General features: G+C 39.0%; 1 protein-coding gene across 2 annotated transcripts in view; it reads right to left on the minus strand.

Annotated features, from left to right (window-relative positions):
• Positions 1-14259, minus strand: part of NCALD (neurocalcin delta) — a 298403-nt gene that overhangs the window by 171598 nt on the left and 112546 nt on the right. The window lies entirely within an intron of this gene.

Here is a 14259-nt window from a genome sequence, read left to right on the forward strand (position 1 = left end):
ACAACTTAACACCATTTATTCATGAATAAAAATTTACTATAAAACCTATATATTTGCTGCTTGTTCCACTAGAATTTAAGATCCATGGGAACAGGGATTTTTGTCTTGGGTTTATTGGCTGAATGGCTGAATGAATGAATGAATGAATGAATACCGTACCTCCAAAACAGCAGAGTCATTACACAATTGCAAACTCCTTTTATTTTCACACTAATGACAGGAGACGACAGGACTAACTCCATGTTATTAACTACTCATGTTCATTCGTTCATTCATTCATTCATTCTCTACTAAGTCTTTCACGATCTGCCCCTGCCACCTCTCTAGCTTTTCCTGCCCCACCCCGTTCTCCAGCAACACTGGCCTTGGTTCAGTTCCCAGTAAGCTCCAAGCTCCCTTCTACCTCAGGGCCTCTGCCCAGAACATTCTCCTCCCCATTCCCAACCTCTTCAGATTTCTTCAGGGAAGTCTTCCCTGATCACCACTTAGACTAGATGTAGGTAGTGCCTGTATTTTATAGTCTTGGTTTCCCATTTTTCTTTGTTTTTTTTTCCTCCATCATAGTATTGATCACATTCGTAAAATCTATTTGTGTAATTATTTGATTAACATCTTCCCTACACCCCACACTCAACTGTAGACAGAAACCATCCCTGCCTTGTTCCCCATTAAAATCCCCATCATTTAACACAGTGCCTGTCATACAGCAAGCACTCAATAAGTATTTATTGAATGAGTAAATGAATTAGGTTTCTAGGAACATGATCTATTATTAAATATATGAGTCCATGTTATACTATATCATTCTCCACTAGGGCTCAAGTTAGTAGGTGCTTAATCAATACTTTTTGGTTAACTGGAATCATCAGTTATCTACTACAAACTGCATTCTCCTAAGTCTACATGACACTAAAAGAACTTGTTGCAAAATTGCTGAGAAGTCAACTACTCTCTTTCTCTTCTTTTTTCTACAAACTAATAAAAGAGCAGGGTTTTTTCCCATTGAATTTATTAGCTGTTTTGGCATTGAGAACCTGACTGAGTGAAAAATCGTTATCAGGGAATCAATTATTTGAGTGATCAGTATTTGTCTCTACTTGAAAGCATCTGGAAGGATACTTTAATTATCCTTTAGATATTTGGCGTCTTGTTTTCTCAGCCTCTGAGATAATCTCTCCCCATTACTACTCCTGAACGAAAGGTATGCTATTGACAAAGTAGGTTTTTTTGATAGAGGAGGATTTCTGAGACATTGAAATTAAAGAGTAGTAAGCTCCTAGGCTAAGAGGATTAAAATAGCATTTTTTTAAGAGAAGAAGGAAAGCCTTTAGTGCAGAAAACTGTAGAAAAAATATAATTCCATGTAATATCATGTAGAGAAGCTAGTCACATAGGAAGCGTTGGGGAAGAGTATGGATTTCTTGGGGATCCAGACCAAATAATTCTAGCCTAAGGGAGCTAAAGAGAGATACCCAGACAACAGGAAATCAGAAATGATTGTAAACCTAGAGTCTATTCATATACTTCACTTTAAAATAGCTTCCTTACATATATCTTTCCTATCTATTGTTGTCAGGAACTCTGTCACTAGGTAATTTTTACAAGAGTGTCTGGAATTCTTGAACAAAATTCCAGAAAGCCCAGGAAATTGGGGCAGTGTTTGCTAACTTAAGCCATTCTTTTGGAAAGCCCCAGTTAGACAGTTTAGCCTCTGTTTAAGGGGTCATCCTCATCTCTGCCTTGCCCATTCCTCTCTCGAGGCAACAGTAGTTGAGCAGGAAGTGGTTCCTTCACTGCCTCAAGAGCTTTTTGGTCAATTTCTTATTCAAATCGTCCTCCTTTGGGTCTGGCAGATGCCTCAAATCTGCAGCACAAACTCCTGTAGCCTTTCCTTGCTCTGCATAAAGCAGAGATGAAGTAGAGTATATTTGGGGCTCACTCAAGTAGGGAATCTGCAGTGTGGAATCACCTGTCCCTCAGATCACAGACACAGAAGAGAAACCTGGATGCTTGAGGAGGGGCAGAAACAACCAGAAGCCAACAGCAGACATACTGGTTCTCTACACCTTCACGTCAAGGGGAAGGGTTCTTATGCTGGATCATACTCATGGTTTACTGTCTTTGGGGACAAGAATGCACATTTTTCTATTATCCTTTAGTTTGATATCAGAAAGATCCAAGGAACTAATGCAATGGCTACTATCATGTTTAGGGTTGAGATCTATAAGTACTTCAAAATATCTCAAGCTGCCTGATCACTGCCAACTTAAATGCACAGTTCTTTCTTGGGCTCCAGGAGAAATGCAATGGGGTTGAGGCTTAGTTATCAATGTCATGTGGAAAAAAAAAAAAAGATTTTGGTTAGCCTGACTTCAAATATTTTATTACTGTCCTATAGATCTCATTAAAAGAACTGGCCTATCCAACTTGGAATAAAGGCTTTTCACTTTCACTTTCACATTACATCCAGATGAGCCATATTGCTCATCTAATAAATGAACCATAGACACTTAATGGGGATGAAGGAAGTGGGATGAAAAAGAGCTAAGTACATTTAAGTTTCATTTTATATTGACTTATCTCCCTTCCCTGCAATATCAGCAAAATACAAACTAAAGTTTTGTTCTGGCCCACATTTACTTTAATGTTTTTGCCATTTTTTCCTCATATAATACTATTTGGCCAAGTAAATATTCATGCCTTGTTTACAAACAGTCACAAAAAGTATTATTACCAGGGCTTAAGCGATATTATCTTGCCTACAAATCTTGGCTGGCTCTCATCTGGGGCCATTAGCATATTTTGAAAAATTTCCAAGAAATTCATAAATCAGCAGATTTCCCTTCCTGAAAAGCCAATTTCCTAAACATTCAATGAGATGGCTTTTGAGACCCACATCAACAAAGTAGGAAAGTAATAATGTTCCTATCTTAACAGTAAATTCACTACTGCGGGTGCTGCTGCCCTCATTAGAATTTCAAAAGAATCTTTTCTGAATTAGAAAACATTCCATCTACTTGCTGCACAATATCCTCTTCAATTTTCCATACCAAATGAGTAGATTTGGAAAGTAATTGCCTTTTTTTTCCAGGAAGCAAGTCAGGTTTTTCCTTCTTTATAACTTCTCCTACATTTTTTTAAGTAAATTTCTTTAGGTTTCTATTTAATCAGAGGCACCACAGAAGAGAAAAGAATTTTTACACAAGTAGAATGGTGGCATAGTTTTCTTTTTGGTAACACACAAATTCATCTACAGTTAAAAATGGAAATGTATACTTCACAACAAAGTTTTCATGGCAGATACAAATTACTATTTTCTATTTACCAAATACCAAAGACATATAACCACACAACAACTTAACTAGGATGCAACATCTTTGCATTCTGAATCATAATTTACACAATTTAAAACCCAGGCATTTGAGAGGTTAAAAAAGTAACTCACGATATGCAGTCATGCAGCGCCTCGGATCTCAGAGCCTTCTGCAGTTATCACGACAGATTTTATCACCCGCAGTTCGCTGGCCCAGTGACTGAGATCACTCATAATTAATGAATAACTTACTTGAACACTTGACAGCTCAGTAAGCGGTTTATGTAAGGCCGTTACTTTTATTTCTTCTGTAGTTGCCTTTGCAAACAGGAAACAGGAAACACACCTACAAGAACACTGATATATCTCAGCCTAATTGGCCTTTGGCTCAAAGTACTCCGGGGTAAATCTTGTACTGCAGGGGTGATAAATACAGTCCCTAAAAGAGCAAGACTCAGGTCCTGGCATGTCAAAGTTTAAAATCCTTTAGACAGATGCCATGCAGGAAGTGTATTAAAAGCGTTCTTAGTAATATTCAGGCCTTATGGCCTTAATCCTGGAAGGACTATAAATTTCAGAATATATATTTATATATATATATTATACTTATAAATATGTATATACATATGTGTGTATATATAAACATAAACAATACGCTAAGTAATATATTATTTAAAATATATACATTTAAAATAATAAACATTAAAATAATATACATAATTTTTTCCTGGAATATATGTGGAAACTATCATTCAGAAATCCTTTGGCTACAAATAACAGAAAACCCAACTCAAACTCACTTAAACAAATAAATAATAAGACATGGAAATATTTTGGTTCACTGGGCTGGGGAAGAAAAACCTGGATGTAGGGTTGGTTTTTGGAAAACAGGAGTTCACTATGTACATCATTTGACTCTGCAATTCTCTTAGCATGGCATTCTCTGTAGATTGACTTCATCTTGTGGCTGCCTCTCCTCATGGTGCAAAAAAATAGCTTCAGCAGTTTTAAGACCACACATCCATCTCCCAATAGTGTAGTGTTAGCATGCTGCCAGTCTCAAGCTCTGAAGTCATTCTGACTGCCCATCACTGAATGTCACGATACTTTGCTGAATGACTTTAAACTAATCTAGCCTTATCCTTAGAGGAGAGGGTAGGACACTCCAAAGAAAAATCACATGGAAGGGCATTCAGATTACTAAGAGGAAGAGAAAAGGAGGAAAGGAGTATTGGAGGAAATCAACAAATGTCCACTGCAACAATGTTCGGCAATAACCTGAATCTGAAGACCAGTGTTTGAGGATGTGTATCTATGAAAACACTGGATCTTCGGCTATCTAAAGACGTCTGAAAGAGAATGCGCTGAGGTTTAAGAGATACTGATTAACCAAGTCTTTGCACTTAGTAAGACTTCCTATTAACATTAGGTTTGCTCTCTGAGAAAATAGTTCAGAATGTTTCCACTTTGTTTTATGAAATACATTTTATAATGTATGAAATGCTCTTGCATGTGATCTTCCATTTTGTTATCCAAACAACCCTGCTAGGGGGATAGGCAATCCTGGCAGGACCTTAGAGAGCGGGGCAGACACTGCTGGTTAACTATCCAACACCCAGTCTACCCTTTGTCCTAACTGAACCTTGATTTTGCTCAGGGCAGCAATTTGCCCTGTTTAAACTACAGCTAAGGATGGGCAGGTGGAAAAGTTTGGGCCTTGGAGATGTAAGCTGGAGGTGCTAGGTAGAGCTCCTGGAAAAGCTCTTTTAAAGGGCTCTGGCATTTGTTTTTTGCTCTTTGCCCTTCCTGTTCCTATGCCTGAAACTGAGCAGAGACTTGCCAACAGAAAGCACCGCAGGGAGCAGTGCCAGGACAGGAAAATGTGAACTGTAATTGACCAACTGCTGGAGTCTCCCTGGGGACAACTCTGAGAGTTAAACACTCCAGGGGGACACAGTCATTGTGGGGGGTCCTTACAATACTGTGAGATTTACTTCCCGGAGCTCTACCAGATGCCCACAGTAAATACCAGAGAAAAATCCCCTCAGGCTTCTGGAAGGGGTAGGGGAAAATGAACATTTTTTAAATATGCCATAACACTCTGTTCTTGCCCTCAGGGGAAACTAGTTAACCAGAGTCTAACCTGCTAGAACATCATCAGAGCCTAACTGACCTGGGGAAGGGAAATACTCAGCTCTAGACTCCTCTAGGCTTCCACTGTGGGAGAAGGGAACTGCTCAACTGCACCCCACTCTAGCCATCCTGTCCCACCTAAGTGAGGAGAAAAAAACTGAAAAACACTTGTGAACTTGGCAGTCCAAAGGCACAGGCTCACCAAAAGACTGAGACCTAATCGTAGGATGCATAGGACGCTTCTTTTCCCTGAAAACTCGCTACCACATTCCTGAAGATCTATTTACAGCAGTTCCTTTTACCCGGTACATCATGTCTGGCTATCAAGAAAAAATTATAAGGCATACCAAAAGAAAAGAAAAAGCCACACAGTTTTTAGAGACAGAGCATCAGAACCAGCATGGCAGGGAAGTTGGAACTGAAAGATAACAGAGCTCTCACAAAGGCTGGAATAATTTACTGAGCCAAAAGTCAAGGAGGAGCCATACCTAAAGATCAATTCCAGAGGAATTAAGGACTTAGCTGAAAAAGCAAAATGTTAAAACTTGTAGAAGAAAATATAGGATAACATCTTTCTGACCTCCAAATGGGAAGAGTTCTTAAGGCTAAGTTCAAAAGTGCTAATCACGAAAGGAAAGATTGATAAATTTGCCTACTCTACTATTAAGTTCTTCTGTTTATCGCAAGGTACAATAAAGAAAGAAGACATGCCAATATCTGAGACAAGTTTGCAACCTGTGAAATCAACAAAAGACCGGTATTCAGATTATATAAAGAAATGTTACAAATCAGTAAGAAAAAGACAACACAATAGAAAAGTGAACAACAGATCTGACACATCATCCCAGAGAAGAAAAATATGAATGGTGAACAGTTTTCTTTCTTCCTTTCTGATCTGCCTTTTATTTTCTCTTCTTACTTTATTGCATTGTGTAGAACTTCCAGTTCTATGTTGAATAGGAGTTGTGAAAGAGGGCATTCTTTGCCTGCTCCTGATCTTATGAGGAAAGGATTTAGTTTTTCACTGTTAAGTATGCTGTTAGCTGCAGGTGTTTTGTAGAGTTTTTAAAAATCAATTTTAGGAAGTTCCTCTCTATTCCTATTTTTCTGAGAGTATTTCTTTTTTTTAATCATAAATTGGTGTTGAATTTTGTCAAATGATTTTTCTGCTTCAATTAGTATAATTGTGATACTTCTTCTTTACACTGTTTCTACAGTTGATTATACTGACTGCTTTTCACATTGAATGACCTTTGCATTCCTAGAATAAACATCACTTGATCATGGTATATAATTATTTTTATTAACTGCTGAATGCTATTTGCTAATATTTGTTAAGAAATTTTGCATCTATCTTCATGAGAGTCATTAGTCTCTAGTTTTCTTATGTTGTACTGTCTTTTTCCAGTTTAGGTATCAGAATTGCTTCATATAATGAATTGGGGAGTGTTCCCTCCTCTTATATTTTCTGGAAGAGATTTATAGGATTAACATTAATTCTTCTTTAAATATTTGGTAGAATTTTCCAGTGAAACCCTCTGGGCCTGGAATTTTCTGCTTGGGGAGTTTCTAAACTAATTCAATTTCCTTAGTTATAAGACTATTCAAATTACCTACCTTACACTGTGAGAGTTGTGGTTGTTGGCGCTTTTCAGGAAATTGGTCCATTTCACCTAAGTTGTGAAACTTTTATGTGTAGATTTATTTGTAAATATTCCTTTAATATTCTTTTGACATCAGGAGGTCTATAGTGATGTCTCCTTTTTGATTCCAGATATTGGTAATTTGTGTCTTCCTTTTCTTTGTCAGTGTTGCTGGAGGTTTATCAATTTTGTTGATCTTTTCAAGGAAGCAGTTTTTTGTTTGAACTATTTTCTCTATTATTTTTCTCTTTTCAGTTTTATTGATTTCTGATCTTTTCTTTATTATGTTCTTCTTTTTGCTTGCTTTGGGTTCATCATCTCTTTTTTTTTCTAGTTTCTTGAAAAACTAGTTTCTGGAGATGGGAGCTTAGATTATTGATTTGAGACTTTCCTCTTTTCTAATGCAAATATTTTAGTACTACAAATTTTCCTCTCAGAACTGCTTTAGCTGAGTCTCACAAAATTTTGATATACTTTATTTTCATTTCCATTCACTTCAATGTATTTTTTAAAATTTCCTTGAGACTTCCTCTTTGACCCACAGATTATTTAGAAGTTTGTTTTTTCAATTCCAAATGTTTAGAGATTGTCATCTTTCTGTTATTGATTTCCATTTTGATTCCACTGTAGTCAGAGAATACACTCTCTATGATTTTAATTTTTTTTTAATTTGTTGAAGTTTGTTTTATGGTTTATGGGCTATCTTGGCATATATTTTGTGGTGAAAGAACATCTTTTCTGCTGTTGTTGGTGAGATTCTATAAATATAAATTAGATCTAGTTGATTGGTAGTATTGTGTTCTTCTCTATGATGCTGGTTTTCTGTCTAGTTGTTCTATTAATTGTTGAGAGAGGTATGTTGAGGCTTCCAACTCTAATTGTGGATTTGTCTATTCCAGTAGTTTTTGCAGTTTTGTTTCACAAATTTTGCTCTGTTGTTTGGGACATATTTAGGATTTGCATGCAAAATATGTATCTTTGCTATATCTTTTTGGTGGATTGACCCTTTTATCACTATGTAATGTCCCTCTCTGTTCCTGGTCTTTTTCTTTGCTCTGAAGTCTTTTTATATATATATATATATAAATTTATTTATTTTATTTTATTTATTTTATTTTTGGCTGCATTGGGTCTTCGTTGCTGTGTGCAGGCTTTTCTCTGGTTGTGGCGAGTGGGGGCTACTCTTAGTTGCAGTATACAGGCTTCTCATTGTGGTGGCTTCTCTTGTTGTGGAGCACAGGCTCTAGGTGCGTGGGCTTCAGTAGTTGTGGCACGAGGGCTCAGTAGTTGTGGCTCGCGGGCTCTAGAGTGCAGGCTCAGTAGTTGTGGCACACGGGCTTAGTTGCACCATGGCATGTGGGATCTTCCTGGACCAGGGCTTGAGCCCATGTCCCCTGCACTGGCAGGTAGATTCTTAACCACTGCACCACCAGGGAAGCCCTGCTCTGAAGTCTTCTTTATCTGATTTTAATATAACCACTCCTGCTTTCTTTTGATTAATGTTTACAAGGTATATCATTTTCCATCTTTTTACTCTCACCCTCCTATATTATTATATTTGAAGGTAGTTTCTTGTAGATAGCATAAAGTCATTTTTTAATCCACTGTGTTAATCTCCATCTTATAAATTATGTATTTAGACTATTTACATTTAATGTAATTATGATATGCTTGAGCTAAAGTCTGCCACTTTATTTTTTGTTTTCTGTTCTCTATTTTCTCTTTATTTTCATTTTCCAATATTATTGTGGACACTTGAACATTTTTCAGAATTCCATCTATAATGTTTTTTCAGTATATCTCTTTGTATAGCTTATTTAATGGTTGCTTTCCACACTACATTAAATATACATAACTTACCAGTGTACTGTTGATGTTATACCAGCTCAAGTAAACTCCTTACCTCCCTTTACATCCCTTTACTCTCCCTCATTTATAAAGTAATTTTAAAAAATATCTCCTCTACATACATTGAAAGTCATATCAGACAGTGTTATAATTTTTGCTTCAATCATCACACATAATTTAGAAAACTCAGGAAAAGTAAAGTTTATTGTATTTACTCCTATTTTTATATTATTCTTTCTTCCTTCCTAGTGTTCCAAGATTCCCACTTTTATCATTTCCTTTTTGTTTAGAGACTTTCTTTAGCTATTTTATTAAGATAAGCCTGCTGGTGACAAATTCCTAGGTTTTCCTTCAACTGAGAATGTCTTAATTTCCTCTTCATTCCTGAAGGATATTTTTACTGGATATAGAATTCTGGGTTGCCAGCTCTTTTCTTTCAGCATTTGAAAAATATTCGCCCACTTCCTTCTGGCTTCCATGGTTTCTAATGACAAATCCACCATCATTATAACTTTTTCCCCGTATAGATAAGATTTCACTTCTCTCTCGCTGCTTTCGAGATCTTTTCCTTGCCTTTATTTTTCAGAAGTTTGACTATAATGAGTCTTTGTGTTGACTTCTTTGGGTTAATCTTGTTGGGATTTCACTCAGCTTCTTGACAGTGTAGGTCTGTGACTTTTGCCATATTTGGAAAACTTTCAGCCTTTGTTTCTTTGAATACCTTTTTAGCCTTGTCCTCCTTCTCTCCTTCCAGGAATGAAGGTATATTCGCTAAACAATTTTCTGTTTTTAGGGTTGGTAATTTCTGTTATTTTATCTGTAAGTTCATTGATCCTTTCCTCTGTCCTCTCCATTCTACTGTTGAGCCTATGTATTGAATTTTTTTACTTCATTTATTATATTTTTCAGTTTCCAGGAAACTGAAAATGATAATAAAATTTTACAAAGAACACAAAAATCAAGCCAAAACATTTTTTTTTTGAAGTTGCAAAAGGAAACAGCTATCTTCTGCTTCCTAAGAAATGAATACCTTGGTGACCAGGCAAAGGGTCTTGCTTCAGTTCAACAGCCTTCTGTTAGAACATGTCCTGGGATTTCCTCTCCAGAGCAATGTGGCTGTTCTGGTCATGACTGCCCCCAGGGGACAGGACAGGCAGTTGAGGTAGGAACAAGCAGTATTTCAGCAGTAAGCCATAACTTACCACGGTGCTATAAAGCTTTCTTTTCTGGCTTTTTCACCCTCACCCCACCTAATGGTACTTCAGTCCTTCAGTTCCCTCAGATCCCAGACTCTTTGCATGAATGTTTATACTTTTCTCTCCTCTTGCATACTTTTCCTCAGGCATTCTGCTTGTTTACCTGGTCTCTTACCCATTTTTGCTTGCATTATGACCCTTCATGCATGTGTGGATTCCCTGACCCAGCTCCTTAACTGGGGCCCTTGACCTAGTTAAACACCACCTACACATTTTAATGGGTTTATTTTTCCCAAAACTAGTGTTGTTCTCCAAAGCTAACAGAGTACAGATCTTTCTTTCTTCTCTTCAAGGTGGGGGCAAGGGATGTTAATTTTAAAGGTCCGTAGTCTCCTTTCTCTAGGAGATACTTCTATGAGGTCACCAGCTGCTTCTGATATGTGCTCCTTCCATCCCAAGCCCCACAACTAGAGGCAAGAAGAGAAATGGGTGGGAGGACAAATTAACACTGAAAAGCTTGATAAATACTAACAGCCAATACTAAAAATAACTAGGCAGAAGTAGTCTACTTTTAGGAATTTCATTTGTGCCTTTGTGTTGGGGGCGAGGAGGAGGGAGAGAGAGAGAGGGCTGTGGAGAAGGGGCTGGAAATGTTAATGTTCTCTGGAGGTGGAGGCCCTAAGAGCTTCCCCAGGCAGACAGTACCACCCCATCCCCTCCCTGAAATAGCTCTTCCTCTTTCTCAGCTTTCTCGGGCTTCTGCAGCTCTGCAAATGGCCCCTCCCTGTGCTGCAAACAGCATCCCTGCTCTTGCCAGCAGAGAGGAAAAGCAGCTAAAAGATTGCAGGCTGCTTTGCTCCTCAGCCTCACCCTCTCCTAACTGCAGAATATCCTGGCCATTTTTTACCTCAGCTTCTGGAGATCAGAGAGTGGTTGGGATCAGTGTGTGCTGCCTACATATCAGTGAGTCCCTGGTATGCTGGGTGTGACATGGCAGAGTCATTAACCCCACATGACACAATCTGCACGGTGGAGACAGGAAATCACAGACTAGGAATTTCACATGTCCCCCAAAATGCATTCTAGGATTGGCAGCCCCTGCTGCCCACTTCTAAGACTGTGACATGGATAAATGACCACGATCATTTCATGGCCAGGATCTCCTAACTTAACAAAATGGAGGAGGGCAAGTCTGTTCAATTCTGTTTCTGTCATTTTCCCTTCCCTAGTGAGCAATTCAATTATGTTATGAAGCGATATGGCTCGCTAGAGCGGGAGGAAAATACAACGTGAGCAAAATAAATGGTTCCCGCTTGGATGAATTATATGTACTTTTGAGCGTTTCATCAAATATGTCCTGTGCAACCAGCAAAAGGGGAGTATCTCAAGCCTGAGTCCTCCCCTCCTGCTCCCCTAACCCCTCCTCCATAACACGCACTCTCAATAGCACAGCTGGACAGCAATAAAAGGAATAAAAAGTGTTCCTTCCTCTTCCCTACTCTCAAAGTCTCCACATCTTTATCCATCTCCCCCTCCTTCCTTCATGAGTTGGAGGATGAAGGAGCATCCTTCATGCAAAGGTTAATCTCTCTATGTCCAGATCCCCCCCTCTCCCAGCATCATCCACAGCTTGATCCATCCCTTATCCCCATCACTCCTCTTATAGCTTTAAGATGCTACTTCCCTCCTCTCCTTCTCTGAAGCTGGAAAAAGCTTCAGCCTCTAATCCTGCAAATCTGCCTTCTATTTTGTTAACCCTTACCAACCCATTTCTCTCCTACTCTTCTGCATCACACTTCCTAAAAGGGTCTACACTGATTATTTCCACCTCGCTTCCCTTATTTACTCTTTAACCCACCCAATCAGACGTTCATCTGCCTTCTCCAAGGTGCCTAATGATTTCCAGGTTGCCAAATGCAATGACCTTGACCTTTCTGCTCAGGCCTCCTGAATTCCACTTTGCCCTTTGATGCCATGATAGTACAATATCCTAGCTTTCCTGGGACCTATCTGTCCATTCCTAGGCTCTTCCACTATCTCCTTCTCTCCTGATCATCCATAAATATGACAAATCCCCATAGTCTAGGGTTGCCAGATTTAGTAATTAAAGTATAGAATACCCAGTTAAATATGAATTTCAGATCAGCAATGAATAAATTTTTAGTATAAATATGTCCTAAATATTTCATGGGACATTCTTATACTAAAACATTCTCTGTTGACCTGAAATTCAATTTTAACCAAGCATCCTGTATTTTACTGGCAACTCTACCATAGTTGTTTCTTTAATGCTCATCTCCCCCCTCCCTCCCTCTCTCTCTCCTTCTGATGCATTTCTCTGTTTTACCCTGGATATTTTATAGCATCTTCAATTCATTGTATATAAAACTGAACTTATTGTTTTAGACCCTCAAATCTACTTCTCTACCTGGCTTCTCTATCTCTAGTAATATCTTTTCCAGCCTTCCAATCACCTCAACTCCAAATGTAGTAGCCTTCCTAGTCAAGTGGCTGAATCTCGGTTGATTTTATCCTCACCAGCATTCTTAGATCTCTCTTCCCATTTCCATGGATACTGCTAACTTGAAGTCCTTGTCATCTCTGTATGACTACAAACCACACCAGACTATCCAGGGTATTGAAATCACCTTTCATTATCTTCTCATCCACCCTCCCTCCCTCCACAAGCTGTCATTCAATTAGCATCCTAATTAAAGCCAAGTATGGATATGCCACTTTCTTGATCAAGGAAGCTTCTACTGGTTCCTGGTGAAAGTTTAAACTCCCTAGCCAGGATTTAGGGCCATCCATGAGTTGACCTTTCTCCTCTTACCTCTCTGTGGTCTCCTCTATGCATCCCAAACTCAAAGCACAGCAGGATACATTGTTGGGGTCTTCCTATTAGTTTGCTCACACTTAGGAGAGGGTGACTCTTGCAGTTTCTGCATAATGCTCACAACATGCTCACTAAATGCTTGTTGAATTTGTGAAGTCAGTTCTAAATTGTCCACATGAACAGGATGAAGAATTAAATCTACAAATCACTTATATGATAATGCAAGTGAATGGACTTTTTCACAAATCCATTGCTTGCTTACTGCTAAATATGTTCAATGTCAAGCTTGCAAAAGCATCTCGTATCCTGCGATGTCAAGTCACAGCTGGAGTCTGATGGGACTCCCAGGGGCAGAGACAGACACAGACCCACCCACTCTCGCTCTCAGCTGCTTCTCTTGATTTACTTTTTAAACTGATTTCTTCCCCATTTCCCCCATTTCTTACACTTGGAAAGTTTTAATGTCCTCTGTAAATGTCCTTGAATTCTGTTATGTAAATCTGCAGCCAACCCCACATGCTGATTCAAAAACATCTAAGTGCTTTGGGCTTCCCTGGTGGCACAGTGGTTAAGAATCCGCCTGCCAATGCAGGAGATTGTATTCGAGCCCTGGTCCAGGAAGATCCCATATGCCACGGAGCAACTAACCCCGTGCGCCACAACTACTGAGCCTGCGCTCTAGAGCCCGCGAGCCACAACTACTGAGACCACCTGCCACAACTACCGAAGCCCGTGTGCCGAGAGCCCATGCTCTGCAACAAGAGAAGCCACCACAATGAGAAGCCCTCACACCACAATGAAGAGTCGACCCCGCTCACCGCAACTAGAGAAAAGCCCGCACGCAGCAACGAAGACCCAACACAGCCAAAAATAAATTTATTTTTAAAAAAATCTAAGTCCTTTGATAATCTAAATCAGGGGTCTGCTACAGGCTAGGTAATAAACATTTTCAGCTTTGCAGACCATATAGTCTCTGCTGCAACTACTCAGTTCTGCTGTTGTGTCACCAAGGCAGCCTAGATGACACAAAAACAAATGAGCAGGCCTATGTGCCAATAAAACTTTACCTACAAAAACAGGCAGTCAGTGTGCGAGTCATTGTTTGCCAACCCCCAACCTAAATCAAGCTTCTGGTGAACAACTGGCTTCATATTTTCTTTCCAAACTCTATCTTCCATTGTGGTCACTTGATTAGAAAGGATACCAGAATTTCATTTGATATGGCCTTTCCTTTTTTCACAAGGTTATAATTAAACCAAATTCAGGACCCCGTGTGGATGAGGGGAAATC

The sequence above is a fragment of the Mesoplodon bidens genome (assembly GCF_964165515.1).
Source record: "Mesoplodon bidens genome assembly, chromosome: 16".
NCBI classification, from domain to species: Eukaryota; Metazoa; Chordata; class Mammalia; order Artiodactyla; family Ziphiidae; genus Mesoplodon; species Mesoplodon bidens.